General features: G+C 37.2%; 1 protein-coding gene across 2 annotated transcripts in view; it reads left to right on the top strand.

Annotated features, from left to right (window-relative positions):
• Positions 1-23,120, top strand: part of CDH8 (cadherin 8) — a gene marked incomplete at both ends in the record, with an annotated part of 356,696 nt that overhangs the window by 85,290 nt on the left and 248,286 nt on the right. The window lies entirely within an intron of this gene.

Raw genomic sequence — 23,120 nt, 5'->3', positions numbered from 1 at the left:
AGGTTCCCACTTCAAGTAACTTCTCATATTACTCTTTCCAGCCACATACATCATCTCCCTGAAGGGATTGTGACAAATCTAGTGTTTCTCCATCTTGTTAGAAAGCCAGTGATATTTTGGCCATCTTTATCTACTAGCCTTCGATGCGAGGATTAAATTAAGCAGCAGTAATACAGCATAGTATTTGACAGTGTTAAATGTTCGATACATGTTGATTGTTATTATTTTCATTTCTAGCACTCTGTATCTGTTTACCTGAATGCCTCATAACTCTGTGATTCTCATTATTTCTGAAATGACATTTTCTTCTCTTTCAAGGGAAACATAAGAAGTGAGAGCATGTATGTAAATACTTAAGTATTTAAATACTTAAACATGTATGTAAATACTTAAAAAGTGTGTAAATACTTAAACATACTTTAAGTATTTACAATGGAATGGGCACTGTTTTAAGACCTTTATATATATATTTAGCTTATTTAATTTTTATACCTACGGATGATTCTTACTATTACCCCCATTTTAGAGATAAAGACACTGAGTCACTAAGAGGTTATGTAGATTTCTGAAGGATGCACGTAGTATGTGGTGGGTCTAGGATTTGAACTCAGGAAGTCTGATTCCAGATCTTGTGCTATGAATCTTCACAACACCTACTGTCTCATCCTCCTAAGATCCAGCTTTCATGTATCATGACTATGTGAATCTGTCATAGACACCCACCTCCTCGAAAGAACATGATCCATTTTCTCCACTGTCTCCTGTACAGACTAAAAATATATCTGTGATGCTATACCGCATGCATTTTCTTTTCTCAAGGAAAATATAGTCCATTAGAGGAGCACACGTGTCTTATTTATTTATGTGTCTTTAGTTCATAGTAAAATGTCTGAGGTATTCTAGATGCTCAACAAATATTAATAATAGAACCAAAGAGAAAAATGGATAAAGATGTAGAAGGAAAATTATATCCATGTCTAAGAAATATGAGGTTACTTCCTTCCTCTCCCATCAAAGGTATACAAGTATGAGTTCGTGGTCAGGATGGGGAAAGAGGTGAGGACATTTAAATGTATATTTCCATTCTTCATGCTGCAGGAACAGTTCTCGATACATATTTTCAATTATATACCACTGCCATTCATCACTTCTAAATCCCTCCATTCAGAATTTGTCTACATAAAGCTGTATTTGGGCCTAATGGAAATTTAATAAAAATGTGTAGCATGATTCATATGAAATAATATGACGACTGTATTTTTCTAGTTCTGTACATACATAAATGTCTTAAAGCTTATTGATGCATTCAAAACAGGATAGCTGTATCCTACTTTGACATCTATTGTGTTTGTTTAAAGCATGTAGACTGCAACTGCTCCACTTCTGACTCTTCCAGGGTTAGCCTGCAGGGTGTTGGTGAATTTTCATCAACAATGTCATCTAATGCTCCATCTATACGTCATCATCTCCTCCCCTCTGATGTAAGGGTGGCATTCCCTGTGGCTGTGGGTTTTAATGCAAAACATGACTGGTTAGTTGATATTAGTGTTAACAAATTAAAAATATTTCCTGCAGACAATCCTTTCAGCAGTTTTCTGTCTGGACTGCTTACTTTGGACTTGGAATGGGATCTAACTTAGGAGTCATGTCTCGAGGTTGCAATTATTGCCCGAGAAGCTGAAGCTCACATTTTTATCCTTGAAAAGCTTCAGGTGACAAGCAGACTTAAATTCTCTGGTGATTTTAGTGCTTGTGATCATCCGATAATTCTACAAGCATGTCTTGAATACCAATAATACGCTAAGTCGTGTGCTCACTGCCAAGGATACAAAGATGAGTGGGATGCAGTCAGGAGTTCAGATCCATTTGGGAGGAGGAAAAGAGTCCTGGTACCCATAACGAAATAATAATAGCTGCAGCTTCCACTGATGAATTGGTATATACCAGATATTTACCTCTCAGAGTTCCATTATTTGACGTCATATTTTTCCATCTGAATAATTGCCATAGAGAGAAGTAAATGATTTTAAGATTAAATAAATAGCATATGCACCAAATCACACATAGGTGATCCACAGCCCATATCCTTAACTGATAAGATAGAAAAGAGTATAGTGTTCTTCCTGAATTCTAATATTAAGTTTTCCCTTGTTTTTATCCCTCAGTTTATACTAACTAGTACGGAGTTACCACTTACTCAGCAGATCAAGGAAGCCTTTTGCAGTAAGCTGTGAGTGAGGGCTTGAAGGATAGCTGGGAGTTTGTTCAGATTCCCAGATACATCCTGTAATTTCCCTTCTAAACTCTCTTTCTGAACCATGTTGCTCCCCACCTCCACTGGCGTGCCTGGGGTGTCCACGAGGCAGGAACTCAGTGTTCTAGATATTGAGAATACTAAACACAAAGCATGTTTGGCTTTGGCTCAGTCTGGGCACCACTCAGTGCTTCTGGAAAGTGTGAGCTGAGGCAGCTTCACTCATTCAGGTGTTATCTTCTTATTTTGTGCTGTATGCCAGCACCATCCAAACACACATCTGCCACTGATCCAGTCTAAGTACGGTAGATGATTTCTGCCTTGAGTTAAGCGGTATTATCTTTACAATCACAGGTTTTAATGTGTTAGTTGCCCTCTCCATTCAGAGAAAAATGAATCGGCACATTTTAAAATTGTCCTCTCTGTACCACTTACAATTAATTTGTGTATCTCTCTTTGGGAAACACAGAGCTAATGCAAAATATGCTAGACCGTATGAGATCTTAAAGGAGGAGAAGATGTACTGGAACTCTGTCCTTTTTGCCACATGTAAAAGTTGCAAAAGAAATAAAACAAAAAACCCGGGCATGGAGCATTAATTAATACCCCCACTGATATTTTCTCCCAATAAATATTTCTTAAATTTCATCATGCCTTTTTCCTGTTACCACCCTAAGCCACATTTCCATCCTTGCTTGCCTGATTTATTTCACCATGGTTTTTTTTTGCGGTACGCGGGCCTCTCACTGTTGTGGCCTCTCCCGTTGCGGAGCACAGGCTCCGGACGCGCAGGCTCAGCGGCCATGGCTCACGGGCCCAGCCGCTCCGCGGCATGTGGGATCTTCCCGCACTGGGGCACGAACCCGTGTCCCCTGCATCGTCAGGCGGACTCTCAACCACTGCGCCACCAGGGAAGCCCCTCACCATGTATTTTTTAAAATTTGATTTCTAAAAATTTCTTTTCTGAGTTCAAGATCACACTCTTTCAATTTTCCACATTGCAGTGTGAGTGATATTTTAAAAATACGTGTCTGGATATGTTATTGTCCTGATCTAAATCCTTCATTAATTTATCCGAACTCCTTTGGGTAAAAGTCTAATATCCTTTATGTATCTATAAGATGCCCACAAACATAATACCACCGCCTACGATTTCAGCCTCTTCTCTTGTCACTTTTCTCATTATCCTCTGCTTTCGTCACTTTCATTATCCTCATTATCCTCTCTGTCCTCTGGATTTATTCTGATTTCTTGAAACTGTTCAACTAATATTGATCCTCTTAGTTTGGTATACAGTGCGGTTGATTGCAAAGAGAAAGAGCTTTGGACCTGGATTCAAATTTCTCTTTAGATTCAATTTCTCTTTGTCTATGTTGCTGTTTATTTCAAACAGCGATGAGGAGGTCTCACTCTCAGGATTATTATGAATAAGAAAGAAGACAACAACCACCTTAGTAAATGTAACTTATTTCTTATAAGAGTAATTGCTCATCATTTTCACCTTCCAAAGAACGGATTCTGCCTTGCTATTCAAAGTGGGTCCCCTGGGCTCCCTAGATCACAACATCAGTGTCTCCTGGGGGCTTTTTAGAAATGCAGAACCTCAGACCGCATGATAGACCTGCTGAATCAAAATCTGCATTTTAACAAGATTCCCCAGATAATATAGGTGCGCACTGGGATCTTATTTCCTAACAGCTGGTGATATTTCATAACTGCTGTTGCTTTCTTTTGTAGATTTCAAATCAAGCCATCTTGTCCAATAGGATGTATGCCACTGAGGGCAGGGAGTATCTCTGACTTATTCATTGTTATATCCCCAGGGTTTAGAACAATGCATTCAATAACAGTTAAAAAAAATTAGTAGTAGGTCCCAGAAAATAAGTTGGGACACGATTTTCATCACCCGGAACTTACTGTTGTATCCTAATCCTGATCACTCTAAGTCGTTACATAAGCGTGGCATGACATTCAAGGACACTGTATATATCAAAATTCAAATGACTCCAGGTTTATTTTTCCCCAGAGCATAAAAAGTGGAGACTACTTGGGGAAGCACATACACATACCCCAAATATATTTTTGGAGCACATAAATCCAAACCTCTGAATTGCATTTTTTTTTCTTAATAATGCTTTACTTTTTGTTTGTTAGCATTATCTCCAATAAATTCCAGTGCTTTCTTCTAAATTAATAGTCATGGAGATGTTTTGTACTTTTTCATTATATTTTATAACATCTCCCTTCTAATCCAGTTTTCGATTAAATGTGTGTATGTGTGTTAATCAAGTTACTGAATAGTTGTGTGTGTGTGTTTTCAGCACAAATCCCAGGACCACACGTTTAATACCATTGATTTTGTAAAAGTATATCTTATAATTGTAGATTATGTTTTTATGCTCGTTTTGTTTCACACTTTCCACTATTACAGTAAGCAAATTCTCTCATGAACTTTCTGATGGACCCAAATGACATTGTGGTTCACAGTTACTGACAGTGGAATGTGGGTGTTTCTAGCATCCAGGAAAAGTGGCACAGCCCTGTGAAAAGAGACTAACATAGTTTACATTTCACTTAGCATGTCCTGAAGCCAGGTGATTCCTAATGAATGTTAAAAGAAGTCCTCATTATTTCAACATTTTCATTTTTAACTGAGACATTATTAATATATATTTATATCTCACGATTTTAAATTGGTGGAATCAAATAGAGAAAATGTTGCGATAAGTACAATCTTTGATGTGATGTCCTGGTAAGTTTGTAATTCGAGGGGGTGGCTAGATATGCATTGAGCTAGTTGGAGCCAGCAGGTAGCGGCAAATCAGGCTCCTTTGAAAGCTGCATTTTGCTCCTTGGACATCTCAAGCCAGGTAATGTAAAGTAACATCAGACATTTCATTGAAGGTGACGTTTAAGACCTTTGGTTTGGTTTGGTTTGGTTGCAGTCAAATACCTAGAGACCACTTTTCTTAACTAAGCAAAACTGTAGCTAGAAAATCCTTAATGGTCCATGGAGAAAGGAATGATATAGTACAAACTCTTACTTTAGTTGTTATTTTAAATCTGGACATGAGTTTTACCAGGATCAGGAAAGAGTTTATGGTTTATTTTTATGGAATGAAAGGGCCACACAGTTCTTAATGCACATTCTAAACCCAAAGCAAGTGTCTCCTAAGGTTTGTGAGTGATGAATCCAGAATTCCAAAGGTCAATTCAGGGCTGTAAACTTACATTCCCTTTGGTATAAAAGAAATAAGCTAGTCTCGAACCCTTTTCAAAGGCATGTTGACAAATAGGCAATCTAATTGTAGTGTAAAGCAAAGGTCAGTGACTTAATGTGCTAATTATGAAGCATTTTTATCCTGTTCTCAAATTGAGGTGCGTCCCAACAACAGTTGGTTAACTTGCATTTAAAGATTACATGCATTTGAATGTAATAAAATTGAATTTCTCATTTAAAAATATTTATTTATAGGTGTGCATATGTATGTGTGTGTATTTCTCTAATTTTAGCTAATTTAAACAGGACTCTCCTGGGCAATTAATTTACATTAATACGATTCTTACTTGTACTATTCACACTTTTCCCCCACTTTAAACATTTCTCTTTGCTCTTAGCTCTGCATAATACAAATTTAAGTATGCGGTTGTTTTCAAGCAATCATTTGTAACCACCAATGTGATTACAAAATGATTAATGATCACCCTTCTGTTTAATATTTATTTATTTATTATTTTACTTATTTTGGCTGCGCCAGGTCTTAGTTGCAGCATGTGGACTTCTTAGTTGTGGCATGCATGTGGGGTCTAGTTCCCCAACCTGGGGTGGAACCTGGTCCCCCTGCATTGGGAGTGTGGAATCTTACCCACCGGGCCACCAGGGAAGTCCCCACCCTTCTGTTTAAGTACTATCCCTGGCATATATTTGTTATGCAACAGAATCATAGAAGAAAGGGCCTTGCAGATATTAAACTGACTTACGATTTGCATTTTGACTTTTTGCCGAGCAATGTAATTGATAACCTATTGATTGATTAACTGATTCTTTTCTCATTAAAAAAGAAGGCATTTGTAAAGAATCTTTCCATTTGTGAACTTATTAGAAATCCTTACTGGCAATCTCAGTACACTAGGATTCTTCCCAAGAATCTCAGATCCATATGGATGAACAACCAGCTCCTGGTAAGATAGTTGAGAGTGAAATCACCAGGTTCAGAAAATTTTTGTTGTGGTCACATGGTTAAGAGCAGGAGTCCTGGAGTCAGGGTGACTTTACTGATAGCAAGACAGCTAGATGTGTAACCTTAGCCCCGCTGCACACATTAGAAGACCAAGGCTCAAGATGCTTATATGAGTTAATTCAGAAAGAGTCATATACCACAATGTTCACTGCAGATCTGTTTACAATAGCCAGGACATGGAAGCAACCTAAGTGTCCATCAACAGATGAATGGATAAAGAAGATGTGGCACATATATACAATGGAATATTACTCAGCAATAAAAAAGAAATGAAATCGAGTTATTTGTAGTGAGGTGGATGGACCTAGACTCTGTCATACAGAGTGAAGTAAGTCAGAGAGAAAAACAAATACCGTATGCTAACACATATATACGGAATCTAAAAAAAAAAATGGTAGGGGCAGGACAGGAATAAAGATGTGATGTAGAGAATGGACTTGAGGACACGGGGAAGGGGAAGGGTAAGCTGGGACGAAGTGAGAGAGTGGCATGGACTTATATACACTACCAAATGTAAAATAGATAGCTAGTGGGAAGCAGCCACATAGCACAGGGAGATCAGCTCGGGGCTTTGTGACCACCTAGAGGGGTGGGATAGGGAGGGTGGGAGGGAGATACAAGAGGGAGGAGATGTGGGGATATATGTAAATATATAGCTGATTCACTTTGTTATTAAGCAGAAACTAACACGCCATTGTAAAGCAATTATACTCCGATAAAGATGTTAAAAAAAAAGATGCTTATGAGTTTATACATAGAAAGTAGATAGTACAGTTCCTGACAACAGGTAAAACAAACAGAACACCTGTAGCCTCCATTAAAGAGCTATCTAATGTACGTAGTTCAACAAACTGTTCTGCTTCTATGCCCTTTTCTAAATGTACTAGGGGCCATATTAGCTCCAAATATGTTGCCTACTAGAATATAGACAGAGAAGGATAGTTTGGCAAAGTGCCTTGTTCAGCGGCACCTGGACCTTGAACACCTTCAAAAAAGTCCTCATACCATTCACTTTCATAGGGTCTCTAAAATATAGTGCTATTTCCCTTTGCTCATTTAAAAGGCTGCTAAACGTCTCCTACTAACTGTTAATAGGTTCCTTAATGTAGGGGCCACTGTTGGAATCAGGGAGTGAGGCCACTCATTGGCTGGTGTGCAGTCTTTTTCTCCATTAAAATTGGACAAGAGATAACAGGAAATAATGGAGGAGAGGAAGAGGCACACAATAGATGCAGTTACCCAGAACACTTAAGAGTCATAGTAAGTGCAAGATTTTTTTTTTTAAATAAATTTTAACTAATTAATTAATTAATTTTATTTTGGCTGTGTTGGGTCTTTGCTGCGTGCAGGCTTTCTCTAGTTGAGGCGAGCGGGGGCTGCTCTTCGTTGCGGTGTACGGCCTTCTCATTGCCGTGTCTTCTCTTGTTGTGGAGCATGGGCTCTAGGCATGCAGGCTTCAGTAGTTGTGGCACGCGGGCTTCAGTAGGTGTGGCTCATGGGCTCTAGAGCGCAGGCTCAGTAGTTGTGGCACAGGGGCTTAGTCGCTCCGTGACATGTGGGATCTTCCCAGACCAGGGCTCGAACCTGTGTCCCCTGCATTGGCAGGCAGATTCTTAACCACTGTACCACCAGAGAAGCCTGTGAACCAGATTTCTTGATGGAAGAGGTAGAATTATAAATAGAACATTTGTAATGTGCTATTAGCATATGGTGGGCATGAATTTGAATATCTCAAAAGTTAAGTTTACTATATTTATCTCAGTATATTAAACCTTACCATGGAGGAAAATATTTTTAAGAATAAAACCAAAACATAACACAAAAACAATGACAGGACTACGTAAACTGGTAATACTTGAGAACAAAGTTATGAAAATCAGAAATAAATAGCAGGAAAAGGGCACAGTTAAATTAACTAACATACACAATTGCATGATAGAATTCCTATAAATGTGTTATTGGCGGGGCCACCATTTTGGCTCTCAGTTTACCTAGTATCCATCGTGAAGTATAAAAGCTGACTACTAGTACAAATCAGAGTATCCATGAGATAAACAAATTCATCTCAAGAAATTTTGTTAGTACCTTAGTATTGGGAACAGTTATTTTCACCTACGTGTTTTCTCCCTGCAGTACACTAGGCAGGGTAATGAGCAACATCTTCGACTCTAGCCCTATAATCTCACAGTGAGGTGTTTCACAGGGCTTTTAATTTCTATCATGCCTTAATGTAGGTCACAAAAGTGCAACTATTGCATGTAAAGTGCAATTCAGTGGAACTACTCTTACTAACCCGACTGAAAAGAAGGACTTCTTGTACAAGTGACATTGCATTTGGAGCTCTCAAGTGTTCCTGTGTAGTTTAGCCATAGGTATTAGAATATTCAGAGCAATGATTTTCAAATATTTTTAAATAGCCTAACCCTCTTGTCAAACAATGCTTTACATAGAAACATTTGAAGTTGATACATTTGAAGGTTCAGCATTATGCTGTGGGCCGAGTAGGTCCACATGCCCCATCGTGTTCCATCTTCTGAGGCATCGCTGCAGATTCTGCCCCGGCACAGAGTTGTGCCATATGCTTCTGTATATATAATGTCTATGATTTAACATGTATGTGTGTGTGTTTAGTGAAAGATATATACAAGTAGAAACAAAATAGTATTTGGTGAATCAAGACCTATACCTACACCTTACCCACCTATTGCCAGTTAACAGACATACTTCTACTTAATGTAAATCTCACACTGACTCTTTGAGGTAGTCTTATTCCTTTGGTGACATGGAAACTGAAGGTAAGAAAAGTAAAATGATTTGTTTAAAGTCACATGATGTTTAAATCACAAAGCCAATGTTGAGGACTCAGTGGCTTCAAAATCCATATTCTTTCTGCTATACCATGGTGTTGAATGACATGGCAAGGCTAACCAGTGAGGCACTCAGACCACAGGTGATAGCTCATGCAATGCCTGTTGTTTTTTACTCTTTATCCTTGAAATTGTCATAAAAGGTATTAACAGCAGACTTCAATGGCAGTAATTAGCCACATGAAATAAAAAGTGCATAACATCTTAAATGAGACCTTTTGTATCCTCCCAAACCTCACCATTAACTCAGCACACCCTAGATGCCAGTCTCCAGTGTGTGTCTATGTATAATTGCTGTTACTATTAATAAGGCTTATGTAGTCTCACAAAGGAAATTATAGGACCTATTGAATCAAAATTATGAATCCTTTAATAGTTCTTTATTGTGAATGAGCACACGGTATCCTGGTGATTCCTGTTGCATAGCCAACAGTTGTTTAAATGCTGGGTTATTTGTGGGCATATGCTCCATCTGTCAGGTGTCACAGAAACCTAAGGACATAAAAAAGTCCTTCTACCACCTAATGGTTTTCATCTGTTTGGTGAATTCAAGAGTTGACCCTTTAGAAGAAATAGCTAACAAGGACATAGATCAAGGTGTTAATTTGGAAGGTATTACAAAGAGAGGAAGCAAAACTCTCTATAAATATATCAGAAGACTTTGGAAAGGGATGTGAGGTACTAGAAGTAAATGGGCTGCTGTCAGGCACACTTGGGTTCAAATATCTGTTCTTCTGTTTGTTGTCCTGTGATTTAAATCATCTTTCAAAGGATCAGTGTTCAACGAACATTAGTTCATTTTCCTTCTTTCCATATTTAGAGCATAGATTTTTTTTTTCTATTTCCAAAGAAGCACTGACAGAATTCAGGAGAAAAAAATAGAATAATTGTTTATTTGGAATGGAGGAAAAGAATGATTGTAAACAAATGCGTTTATGCATACACAAGCATGCATACCTTTGGATTCCAAGACCAAAGTCTATGGTTTTGATTCTTATTAGTTTGTATGTCCTGTAGCAGGTTTTTTACTCTGTGTCTCAGATTTTTCATCTGTAAAATGAGAATAATAAAAACTGTCTTGGGTGTGAGGATGACATAATGCATGTTAATCAGTTAGAACAATGCATGGCATATAGTAGGTTCTGTATATTTCCAGGTTTTTTCCTCTTCCATCTCTTCCTCTTTCTCATTCAACTTATCCTGCCACCTCCTGACCCAACTGTGGTAAGAGTCATCTTTGAAATAATGTTAGAGATTTTTTTTTATTTGCTTTTTTTAAAAATACATCTTTAATGGAGTATAACTTTGTTCCCCCGACCCCCGACTAAGAAGAACACTTTGGAAGCCAAATCATTTGTGGAGTAAACAGTTACGTACTGTGAATCTTGATTTTAACATTTGATGATATGCACTTTCTCTAAGGAGCAGTATATTGCGCTTTTGCAGAAAAATGACCCTACTTTAAAATCCTCTTAAAATTCATATTGCATGAAGCTTTGAAATACATGTGGGGTGATTCTTCTTTAATTACACATCATGCATTAATTATTTCCTAATGAGTTCAAATGGAGAAAAATAAAAATAGCACCAAAGAAATGTAATATGAAATTATTTTCTTTCTCTACCTAAAACCAACAAACAAGTAGACATAAGTTTTCTCCTCCAAATGGCAGCTTGGTTTGGTGGAAGATGAACAGTGTGATTTTGAGCTATTCAATATCGTTGATAGTAACGCATTATTCCATCTAGATGGAGTCTTGACTGGGATAAGGAAGAACAGTGAGTATCCTGCTTTCTATTAGCTTCTGGATATTCTATTTAAACAACAAGAACAATAAAAAAACTTCTTTTTTTATTGCATTTTTGTCTTGTTATTTAATCAGTTTGGCCGTATATGATAGGCATTTGACGGTGTTGCCACCCCATGGTCTCACAGGCTTTAATTGGACAGTGGCAGTTTTCAATTCGTGTAAGCGCACAGCTCCTTGGACCGCCTCTGCAGTTTCTCTCACACATATATTGTAATTATGTGTGTACCTCAGCGTGTGGACTATAAACATATGCTATATATTTGAATAAGAGTGCTGTCAACACTTTATTTTAGAAGTGTGTTAATGATGACTGAATAATAATGTGGATGGTAACACAGCAATATCCTGTGCCTGGATGATATTTACATTACCAAATATATCTTCTTTTCAGAAGGATGAATTTTAAAGTAAGGAACAATTAGTGACTCTATGGAAATTGTATATTTAGAGTGTCTTACAAATAATCCTCCTCAAGACGACTAAGAGCTGTTTATCTTAAATTGTTTCTTTGCCAAAACAGGCAGGGATGTTAAAAATAGAAGGGTGAGTTTTAGTTCGACTTGCAGTGACTAAAGATGACGACATGCCTGGATAAGAAGATTTTTTTAAGTGTTTATAGCTCTTTTTTTTTTTCCACAGAGACTAATATTTGTTTATCTTGATTATATTGCTCCATCAATCAACAAGATCCTGTATATTCATGAGTGCAATTTCTGAGTATGATGTTCTTTAACCTTCACATGAGCACACACTGACGATGCCTGGGAAGATTATTATTTTCAGCAACTTTCAGTAGAGAGGCAGATACAGATTTTCTTAAATTCTAATATTTGCTAGAAAGCTCAACTTGTTTTTCATGGGCAACAAATACTGTTGGTTATCTTTGAAGAAATAAGCTAATTTTATTCATTCATAAATTAAAACAACCATTCTATTTTCTAAATTATAAATTTTGGATAAAATGTCTGGTAAATACTCAAGTCAGAATAGCCATAGTTTGTCTATCATTTGTTCTTTCCATTTTCCATTTTATGGTAAATAAGGTTCATAAAAAAATGTGGCTTGTTACAGCCGCCGAACCAATCACACGTTGCATTCCTTGACTCAACAATCATACTTCACCATGAGCAGAGTGCTTTATGTGTACTGTCCATTTCATTACACAGGAGATTAAGCATATGTGTACTCAGGGCTGAGATTTAATTAAATTAATAATTTGTACTGCCTCAACAAAGACATCTTAAGTGAAACTAGCTCTGTTTCTTTTTCTTTCTTTCTTCTTCTGTTCTTTTTTTTTTTTTTTTTAATCCTGAGAGTGTGTGGTAGTGAAGGGTACCATGACTCTTAGTATAGTTTGGTGCCGCTGCCTTGATAGGTGTGAACATAGCAGCAGTTTTGTCCTCCCTTACGTTTGCACTATCAACACAAATGTCAACACAGTGAGAAAGGCAGATAACTTTGACCTCCTGGATGCCCTGAAGGGTGCTCAGAAGTTCCCAGAGGTCTGTGAACCCATGCTTTGGGAACTGCTGCTCTAGACTTTCCTGTTTCTTTCTGTGCTCACTGACAGAGGTGGTTCATACAGAGGTAGGAACAACCTTGTAGCTTTGCTGCTTGCCAGAATTATTCTCGTACCTGATGAAAAAACTGGTCATTTTTTAACTTAACCATAGGAGATTAAACTCAGCTACCAGGACTACAGAAACATTCAATGCAATCTCCCCAGTCTTCCCCCATTGCTCTGGAATTGCCAGGTTTTACATACACGTACTAATAGGTAAATAATTTGTGCAGTGCTGAGCTGCAGTGAGCCTTTATCTCAGTGCATGGTCACTTTCAAAGAACCCTCACTCTCATATCCAAAGATAATTGAACGGCAATTTATTCATTTAGTATAATCGCTCTGTCATATGCCAAAGTGAAGTCTACATTTTTATAGTTAAATGAAACCTTAGAAACCTGATTCCCCTCTTGTATCTCTGAAAACTTTCACATTAGTGATAAGTGTCCCCAAATTTCTTCTCTCTCCTCAAATGCACCAACATTGAAAGTAAATAAACAATATGCAAAAAGCAAATCTTTTCTTCTAACCCCTGTCCATGTAACCTTTGTCACTTTTATTCTCTCTCCTTTCCACGTCTATTAGTTTCTGCCTTAGTAGCCCTTGAACTTGTCCCTGCAAACAGACTAGCATATCTGATTAATAGGAAGAAGGTTAAAAGAAAGTTAAATGCAATCTATTTTTAGTGACCTAAGAGTCCACCAGGCCAGATAAAATTTTTCTCATGATCAGAATGAATGAAGAAGTTGTGAATGCACATCTCCATTAGAACTTTTTATCAAAATTACACAGAATGCTGGGAGATAGAGTAGAGCTCTTTTCTTATATTCATAATTACATATTGGGCATTATGCACTTAATAAATATCCATTATGCACTTAATAAATGTCATATTACTAGTGTTGTTGAGGGTGCAAATGAAGGTTGTATTAGTTTATTTTTTTTAGGGAAAGGTTAAATACGTGATTATTTGAGTAGATATTTCCCACTGGTAGATTGTGATTTGCAAAGTGTGTCTAATAATTCTCTAGCTTGACATTGTTATCTGCAAATCCCCCACTGCACCTCCCTCCCTCCATCTCCTAGGCTTGCTAGATTTCCCCAAAGCTTTTTCTACTGGCAAGGGCAAGTTTTCTCCTTTCCTGTCCCCTCACCTCCCCCACCTCAGGGAGGTTTCTATCATTAGGCTCGTCCCTACGGGAGGAGTCTGGGGACCTAGGACTCTGAGGTTAATTGGGTGTTACAGGTTTCCAGAGGTCATTAGATCTAGGACTCTGTTTCCTCCTGTGTGCCACAGGGATGACGACTCTGACCTTGACTTTAAGTCTCACAAGGCTCCTATTAAGCAAACAGGTAATACATGAAATGTAGGTTGAAAAAAAAGTCACTAAACAGGTTATAGTTTTGTGAACAGTGAAGTCTTTTGTTTTACGTACTTCTGTTTTTCTTCCTCCGTGTTTGATTCTGGCACACAATGCTAAAATAATAAAATGAGTATGAGCTTGAGAAGCAGATAGACTTGGATCTGAATCCTTTCTTCATCTCTTGCTACACGCGATATTGAGCAGTTGTTTAAAATTCTAATCAGTAGATTCTTAATCGGTAAACTGATGAGTCTCGTATGTAGCTCGTAGGGTTGTTGTGACACTTAAATGAAATAGAAAATAAACGTATCTAGTATAAGGAAACTCTCAGTGTTCTTGGAGAAATGGCTAAATAATCAAATGAATGGGTCATTCCCTGTGCCTGGGTGGCGGGGGTAACTATATATTTTCTGAGGGAGTATGCATGATAGTATCATGATAGTATACTGAAAAAGTAAAGTAGCTATGCAAAATGGAAGGATGTGTCTAAATAATCACAGGCTGTTTGAGCTATAAAGCATCTGAAAAGTAACTTTATACGCTTTATTTTATAAGTGAAGGAAGCTATAATTAGAAGGATACAAGTTTTACCCACAGTCACTAGATATCTGACATGCAAACTTATCAACATTTCAACAATTTTATAATTGTATTGCTTAGAAATATTATTTTTCTGTTGTTGCTATGACAGATTATCACCAACATAGTAGCTTAACATAACGTGAAGGTATTATCTTATGATTCTGTAGGTCAGAAGCCCAGCACAGGTCTCACTGGGCTAAGACAAATGAGTCTGACTGTGTTCTTTTCTGAAACTTCTAGAGGAAAATCTATTTCCTTTTCTAGAGGCTACCCATTTCTTGGCTATTGGTCCTTTCCTACATCTTCAAAGTCAGTAAGTTTGAATCTCTCTGACCATTATTCTGCAGTCGTATCTCCCTCTGACCACAGACAGAAAAGGTTCTTCTTTTTTAAGGATGCATGTAATTAGATTGGGCTCACCTGTATAACCCTGTATAACCCTGTATAACCTGTATAATCTACCCATTCCAGGGTCCTTAAATTAGTCACATCTGTAAAGGCCCTTTTGATAGGTAAGGTAACATATTTGTAGGTTCTGGTAATTAGGACATGGATATCTTTTGGGGACTATATTTCTGTCTACAGCACCTAGAATCATAACCTATCAGTAGCATCATGTAACTTACAGCCACCATTTTGCATAAGTAAGGTATTCATTGATAAGTAGCTGGTATGCTTTGGGAGTATATGTTCGTTTGCTAGAGCTGCCATAATAAAATACAAGAGGTAGAGTAGCTTAAACAACAGAAATTTATTTTCTCACAGTTCTGGAAGCCAAAAGTCCAGGTGTCAGCAGGTTGGGTTTCTCCTAAGGTTTCTCTCCTTGGCTTGCAGGTAGCTGCCCTCCTGCTGCCTTGTCACATACCTCCTCACATGGTCTTTCCTCTGTGCATGTGTGTCCCTGATATTTCTCTGTGTGTCTAAGCTTCCTCTTCTTATAAGGACACCAATCAGATTGGATCAAGACCCATCTTAATCGTCTCATTTTAACTTAATCATCCTCTTTAATGGCTGTATCTCCAGATATAGTCACATTCTTTTCTTTTAAAATTTTTATTGAAGTATAGTTGATTTATAATGCCGTGTTAGTTGCAGGTATACAGCACAGTGATTCAGGTATATATATATGTATATGTATATATATATATATATATATATATATATATATATATATATATGGGCACATTCTGAAGTACTGGGGCTTAGGGCTTCAGCATATGAATTTTGAGGAGAAACTATTGACCTCCTAACAGAGGACTTGAAAGGATTATTTATGTTTCTGTTTAAAAATGAAAAAAAATACTGTTTATTTTCGTAAAAGATGATGATGATGATGATTGCAGGAGATTTACAGATTTCTAACAGATCTATTTATAGTGTGAAAAGTAAGGGCATTTTCAGTCTTCAGGTTGTTTTTACTGTTCGTTATTTTTTTTTAGCTAACTTCTAAGCTTTGTTGGCAGAATGGAGATGGAGTAAAGACACACACACACATACACAGACTCTTACACACATATTTATAGCATTGCAAGCTATATTATTAGCATCTAATTGCAGTACGTTGATGATATATTAGGTTCTATTTCCAAATCTTCACTATAGGAATGATACTTGGGAGAGTAGGAGTTAAAAAAAAATAAAAACGACTTTTACATACAAACTATCCTTACAACAATCAGGTAGTCTTTTTTGATAATGGTGCTAATGGCCTCATTAGTATCATTTTAACAAGGAGAAACTAAAATGGGGAAAATTAAAGTCCAAAATCATATCCACTAGTTTTAATTCAAATCGGGTTTTTTGATTGTCATTTATCTAAAAGGAAGGATGCTTGTGAATCTATTTAGCCATCTTCTCATGCACTCTTCTGTGCACCCATGCATTCTCCAACAAAACCATTTACCTACCCATCCTCTGCCTCTTAATTTTTTTTTATCAACACATTTATCCATTCATCACTCCACCCATCAATCCATTCACCTACCCATTGAGCAGTCAGACTTGGAAATGTGATTATTTCTGTGAAATCTGTGCTTTGGTCGTGATGCTCTGCTTTCCTAGGGAGGCTCTGAATGAGACAGTTTACAATGCTCAAGGAGTAGGAGTGGGTAACACAGCTAAGTTATTATCAGGCTTTTTGATCACAGAAAAAAATGATTCGCTAATGGCACACCCTATTCTATGGCCCAAACTAAATCCCAGGTTTATGTGTTTCATTTTTAACTTCAACTGCAATGTTCTTCCAAATTCATGGCATTTTGATTATCTCACAGTGCCTTTATAAATAGAGAATTTCAGAGAGAATAGATGACTGTCATTTTGTTATCCACGGTGTTCTTTCCCACAGTGATCTTGTCAGTTTTTGGATAACAAGATATATCCTGTTTAGCAAGTAACGGTGATTACCACATCTGAAATCTATCTCATATTTTCAACTCCTATTAGGACTGTGGTTAATCAAGTTCTTTGCAAACATAAAGGGCATTGACACAACATTTTTATATTTTCTTTTTTCCTTTTTAAAACACAGTACAACTGAAGGCTTCACTGTAAACTGATCTTTGGATAATATCCTGAATATCTGTTTTAAATATCCATATCGGATTAAAATCTACTTCTTTTGTTTGGCTAGTAATCCTGGGTGTCTTCTTTTAGTCCTATTCACCTTGCTTATATTGTATATTACTATATTGTCTATTTATTTTGCACAAAATTTCCCCCTCTCATATCTATATCTTTACTATCTATATCTATACATCTATTGAGACAGAAATTTTTAAAAGAAATCTGTGAAGAGTAATGGTTTAGTTGCAAAGTAAACATGCTCCAAAGATCTTTGTCTGAGAATCTCTCATAATTTATAGTTGAACTCCCAAGTCCTATGTCTGCTTTACTGTAAGACAGGAAATAGGACTGTGAGAGAGAATAATTTGTTATGTTTTCCCCAAATCAATCTTTTAGTGAGAAACTGTGGTCCTTCCACCCACCCACTCACCAGTATGTCCATCTGTTCATTCATGTATCCGTTCACAGTATTTAATGTGCTTTGGAACCTAAATGGAAAAACGGCTGAGACTCTTACTCAGCTAGCCATTCCTCTATCTATTATTTTTTATGCATGCATTTCCCAATAAAACCATCTGTCTATCCATTTTCCTCCCCTTAATTCTGTTATCAACCAATTTATCCATCCATCCAATCATTCATTCATCCATCCACTCCTTGATCCATTCACCTAAATCTCTTTTTAGTAATAGGTCCACAATTACTATTCACCCACACTCTTGAGCACACAAGCATTTATTCAATGGCCCAATGCACATTGATCACCCTCCCCGTACTTCTAGGCTTACAGTTTTTGAGTAACAAGAAAGAAAAATGAAGTACATTTTAAATACCTTACAATTTTATTTGTCGATTACACGTCACTAAAGCTGAAAAAAAGTGAAAACTTCCAGATACATATACTATCATTACTTCCTGAGCAGGTGAATAAGTACCAAATATGTGAATATACACTCAGTATAAGAATGCCCAATGTAAGAGTTTAAGCCACTTTGTACCAAGATCATTTGACTCAAGAAGTGACATTCTTGGGAGAAAATATTTGCAAACGGAGCAACTGACAAAGGATTAATCTCCAAAATATACAAATGGCTCAGGCAGCTCAATATCAAAAAAAAAAAAAAAAACCCAATCAAAAACTGGGCAGAAGACCTAAATACCTAAATAGACATTTATCCAAAGAAGACATACAGATGGCCAACAAACACATGAAAAGATGCTCAACATTTGGAAGTGTATATATGTCAGTGCTACTCTTTCACTTTGTCCCAGCTTACACTTCCCCCTCCCCATACCCTCAAGTGCATTCTCTACATCTGTGTCTTTATTCCTGTCCTGCCCCTAGGTTCGTCAGAACCATTTTTTTTTTTTTTTTTTAATAGATAGCTAGTGGGAAGCAGCTGCATCGCACAGGGAGATCAGCTCGGTGCTTTGTGACCACCTAGAGGGGTGGGCTGGGGGTGTGGGAGGGAGATGCAAGAGGGAGGGGATATGGGGATATATGTGTACATATAGCTGATTCACTTTGTTGTACAGAGAAACTAACACAACACTGTAAAACAATTATACTCCAATAAAGATGTTTTAAAAAAAAAGATGCTCAACATCACAAATTATTAGAGAAATGCAAATCAAAACTACAATGAGGTATCACCTCACATAGGGCAGAATGGCCATCATCAGAAAATCTGCAAACAATAAATGCTGGGGAGCGTGTGGAGAAAAGGGAACCCTCTTGCACTGTTGGTGGGAATGTAAGTTGCTACAGCCGCTATGGAGAACAGTATGGAGGTTCCTTAAAAAACTAAAAATAGAATTAACCATATGACCCAGCAATCCCACTACTGGGCATATACCCTGAGAAAACCATAATTCAAAAAGACACATGTACCCCAGTGTTCATTGCAGCACTATTTACAATAGCCAGGACATGGAAGCAACCTAAATGTCCATCAACAGAGGAATGGATAAAGAAGATGTGGTACATATATACAATGGAATGTTACTCAGCTATAAAAAGGAACGAAATTGGGTCATTTGTAGAGACGTGGACGGACCTTGAGACTGTCATACAGAGTGAAGCCAGAAAGAGAAAAACAAATATCTTATATTAACACATATATGTGGAATCTAGAAAAATGGTATAGATGATCTTATTTGCAAAGCAGAAGTAGAGAACAAACGTGTGGATACCAAGGGGGAAGGGGCAGGTGGATTGAATTGGGAGATTGGGATTGACATATATACACTATTGATACTATGTATAAAATAGATAACTAATGAGAACCTACTATATAGCACAGGGAACCCTGCTCAATGCTCTGTGGTGACCTAAATGGGAAGGAAATCCAAAAAAGAGGGGATATATATATATATATATATATATATATATATATATATATATATATATATATATATATATATATATGTATAGCTGATTCACTTTGCTGTACAGTAGAAACTAACACAACATTATAAAGCAACTATACTCCAATAAAAAAAAGGAAGTGACATTTCTTATATTCACTACAGAGTAATGTTGCATGTTGAAGTCTATGTTGTTAGATGTATTTTTCTTGGAAAGCAGTTCCAGGTTTGGCAGAACTTATCATTGTAATTCCAAAATTCAGTCTCCACAAGAATCCACCCTATATGCAGTTTTACTTGAATATTTTGGCTCCTAAAAGATATCATGCCTTTATCTATTATCTACTTTCACATTTTAATCATTACAAAAACCCTATAGATAGGTTGTTAAACCTGTTATTAAAGCATTTTACAAATAAGGACACTGAAATCTGGGGAGGTTAAGTAAATCCCTCAGTATCTTACAGTTTTTTCTATTTCTTATCAGGCTCTCATTCTGGTTCCCATAATCTGAATTACTACTATATTAATCTTTGGTTGCCTTAGAGAAACATATTGACTTCCAACCCTGTAAGATTTAATATGTTAACCAGGATGTTATCAACATACATAAGAAATTATGTGTCCAACTGAAAGGAATTCATTGTCTTTTTTTTTTTTTTTTTTACCTGTGGTTGCTTAAATATCGGAGCCTCCACCTCATTACTTAAAGGAAAAGAAAAAATCTGAGAATACAAAACTTAAGCATGCTAGAGCATTTTTAAGACCGTTTTTGTAGGATGGGCATACTTATGCTATTTTTTCCCATGGCATCATTATGGAATTGATCCATCTAATCCTCCTTTCTCTGAATCCTATCAACAAGGATAATTTGGCTTCACTTGTGTGTGGGTCTTTATATAAAGAGAAATTTTGCTCATCATGATCACTTAAATAGTCGAAATACTATTTATCATTGATATGTTGCCTTTAAAAAAATTGGGCTTGGGAACTTTCTTTGTTGGCGTCGGGCTGAGAGAGATGGATTTGCTATAAGACTGACACATCATGTTTCCAAACCTACAAAGCTGCGGTCCAGACAAGATAGTAGCAAATTTGCCAAGGTCATGAATGTTGGCTTGGTAAACAGCTGGCCAGCCTCTTCATGTCAATATTCTCCATTTGCATTCCTATTAGTTGAGCATACTGCCTTTCTATTTCTATGTCTACTCTATTTCAAACTTTTTTAGGATGAACTGTACTGCATGATTTCATACAAGTAGCTTCTAAATATATATAGGAAATTTCTACTGCCATATAGGGACAGAATAGAGAGGCTTCTCCATTCTGCCTCCTTCTCATCTAGTGACATAGGAGGTCTCCAGACTAACTAGGTATGCTTTCCTGGGGATCTCTCTAGAATTATGCTAAAATGTGTATGCTCTGAAATCTGATTTACTGGGTTACATCTGGTTCTGTTATTTGTTAGTCATGTGAGCTTGAGAAAGTCCATATATTTACTGACCCTGTGCCTCTCATCCTTGTAAAATCACTGATAAGGTGCAGGAAGTTATGGTAGGTCCTGTGCAGACAAAACAGCAATTAGACTTTACTGAGCATTTGCTATGTACCATGTACAGTGCTTGTTGTTGGAAGATTGTTGACTCATGTACCTAGAGGCCCTCTGTGGAACTTAACCATTTAAAGGAGTAACACAAGTAATGCATTCCTAATTCTGACTATAATTTCAGGTCCCTGCAGCCAAAAGCAGCAGTTCACTCAGACTTGCTTCCAATTTTCTGTTTCTCTGGGCACTGGTCCCCTTGGCCAGGTTAAGCTGTTCAGTATGCACATCAGCAGCTGACACGGAATGCAAAGACCACACATCTGAGATATCAGGACGCTACACATTTGCCTCCTGTAAAACATTAGAATTTTTTTGTCAAAGTAGAGGTCACTTCCAGTGTAGGATGCTCTGTTCTAGTCTTTTAATCGGGGATTGTGTCTTCTTTAGCCTTTCACTCCATAAGACAAATTTAAGAGTCATTTGGTTTATATGAGAATGACTTTGAGGACTGTTATCATTTCACTGAATTATTTCCTTAGAGTGTATGATCGTGAGAGTAAGTGCATATTCCCAACTTGATCTTACTAATATGCTGGGGTGTTTTTATGTCTATTACCTGGCTTTAGTTTTATAATTTGTTTCTGCAAATTGTTAAGAGTGGAGTGACTGAGCCATAAAGAACAGACTTGTGGTTGCCTAGGGGGAGGAGGAGCAGTGGAGGGAAGGATTGGGAGTTTGGGGGTTAGCAGATGCAAACTAGTATATATAGAATGCATAAACAACAAGGTCCTAGTGTATAGCATAGGGAACTATATTTGATATCTTATAATAAACCATAAATGAAAAGAATATGAAAAAGAATATATATATATATCTGAGTCACTTTGTTGTACAGCAGAAATTAACACAACATTGTAAATCAACAATACTTCAGTAAAATAAATGAAAAAAAAAGAGTGGCATGACTGGATGGAATAATTATATAGATTTACTGATGTGGTATAACATTTCAGCATATAAAGGCATTTTACAAGTTATGTGGTCCACCCTAACATCTTCGCCCCTCCTACCCCATTTCCCACCATCATATGATGCTTCGTTTAGCTCTAAAGCAGAAGAACCAGCGGTTGTCTAGTTCTGCTTGAATACAATGATGGACTCAAACTCATTCTCGAATGGACCATTTCATGTTGGGTCAGCATCTTTTGTGAGATGTTCTATAGTGCGCGAGAAGGCTGAACTACAAGTTAAAATAAGTAGATTTCAAGTCAGACTCCTGGTCCTTGTTGTGGAAGAACGGTTCAGGAACATGAAAGTATTCTCTTCTTATACCCTCTTGCACTTTTTCTCTACCGGCCCTTTCACTCTCCTAGCAGCCTAAATATGCACCTGATCTAGAGTGAATTCCTGCACTCTTATCATTTAGGTCAAAAACTTATACTGTGCTAGGTTTCTGGTCCCATCTTTGATGTTAATTGGTTATAACTTAAGGATTAGATTATCCGTCTGTTCGCTGACAGTATCTCCCTGACAGGCACCTGGTAGATAGGGAGAGTACAGTGTAAGATTTAATATTATTTAAGTGTGCTAAGCTTGCTGTTCTTTCCAAGGGAGCGCAGATTGATGAAAAACAGGCATCAGTGATAGAGATTCATGTTGTAGTGATCCCCGTTAACCCCTTTGTGTTTCAAAAGATGCTGATTCTCTCCCTGTAACTTAGACTTCTCTAAAGGAAGAGAGGAAAGTTGAGAAACCTCTTAGGATTTCCTTTTGGAGGGAGTGGAACTTCAAAGTAAGTTCTGATGTCAGAGCTACCGATTTTCCGATGAGGTGCTGATTTCCCCCATAGTTCACTGAATCCTACTCCTCATCACTCACTCTCCAGGAAAAGTTGGGCAGCATGGTAATTAAATCATTCTTTGGTATTAAAATAGGCACTCAGAGGAGAATTTATCTTCTCTA

Source organism: Grampus griseus (assembly GCF_964374135.1).
Source record: "Grampus griseus genome assembly, chromosome: 19".
NCBI lineage: Eukaryota > Metazoa > Chordata > Mammalia > Artiodactyla > Delphinidae > Grampus > Grampus griseus.
This window is presented reverse-complemented; position numbering and strand designations above follow the sequence as displayed.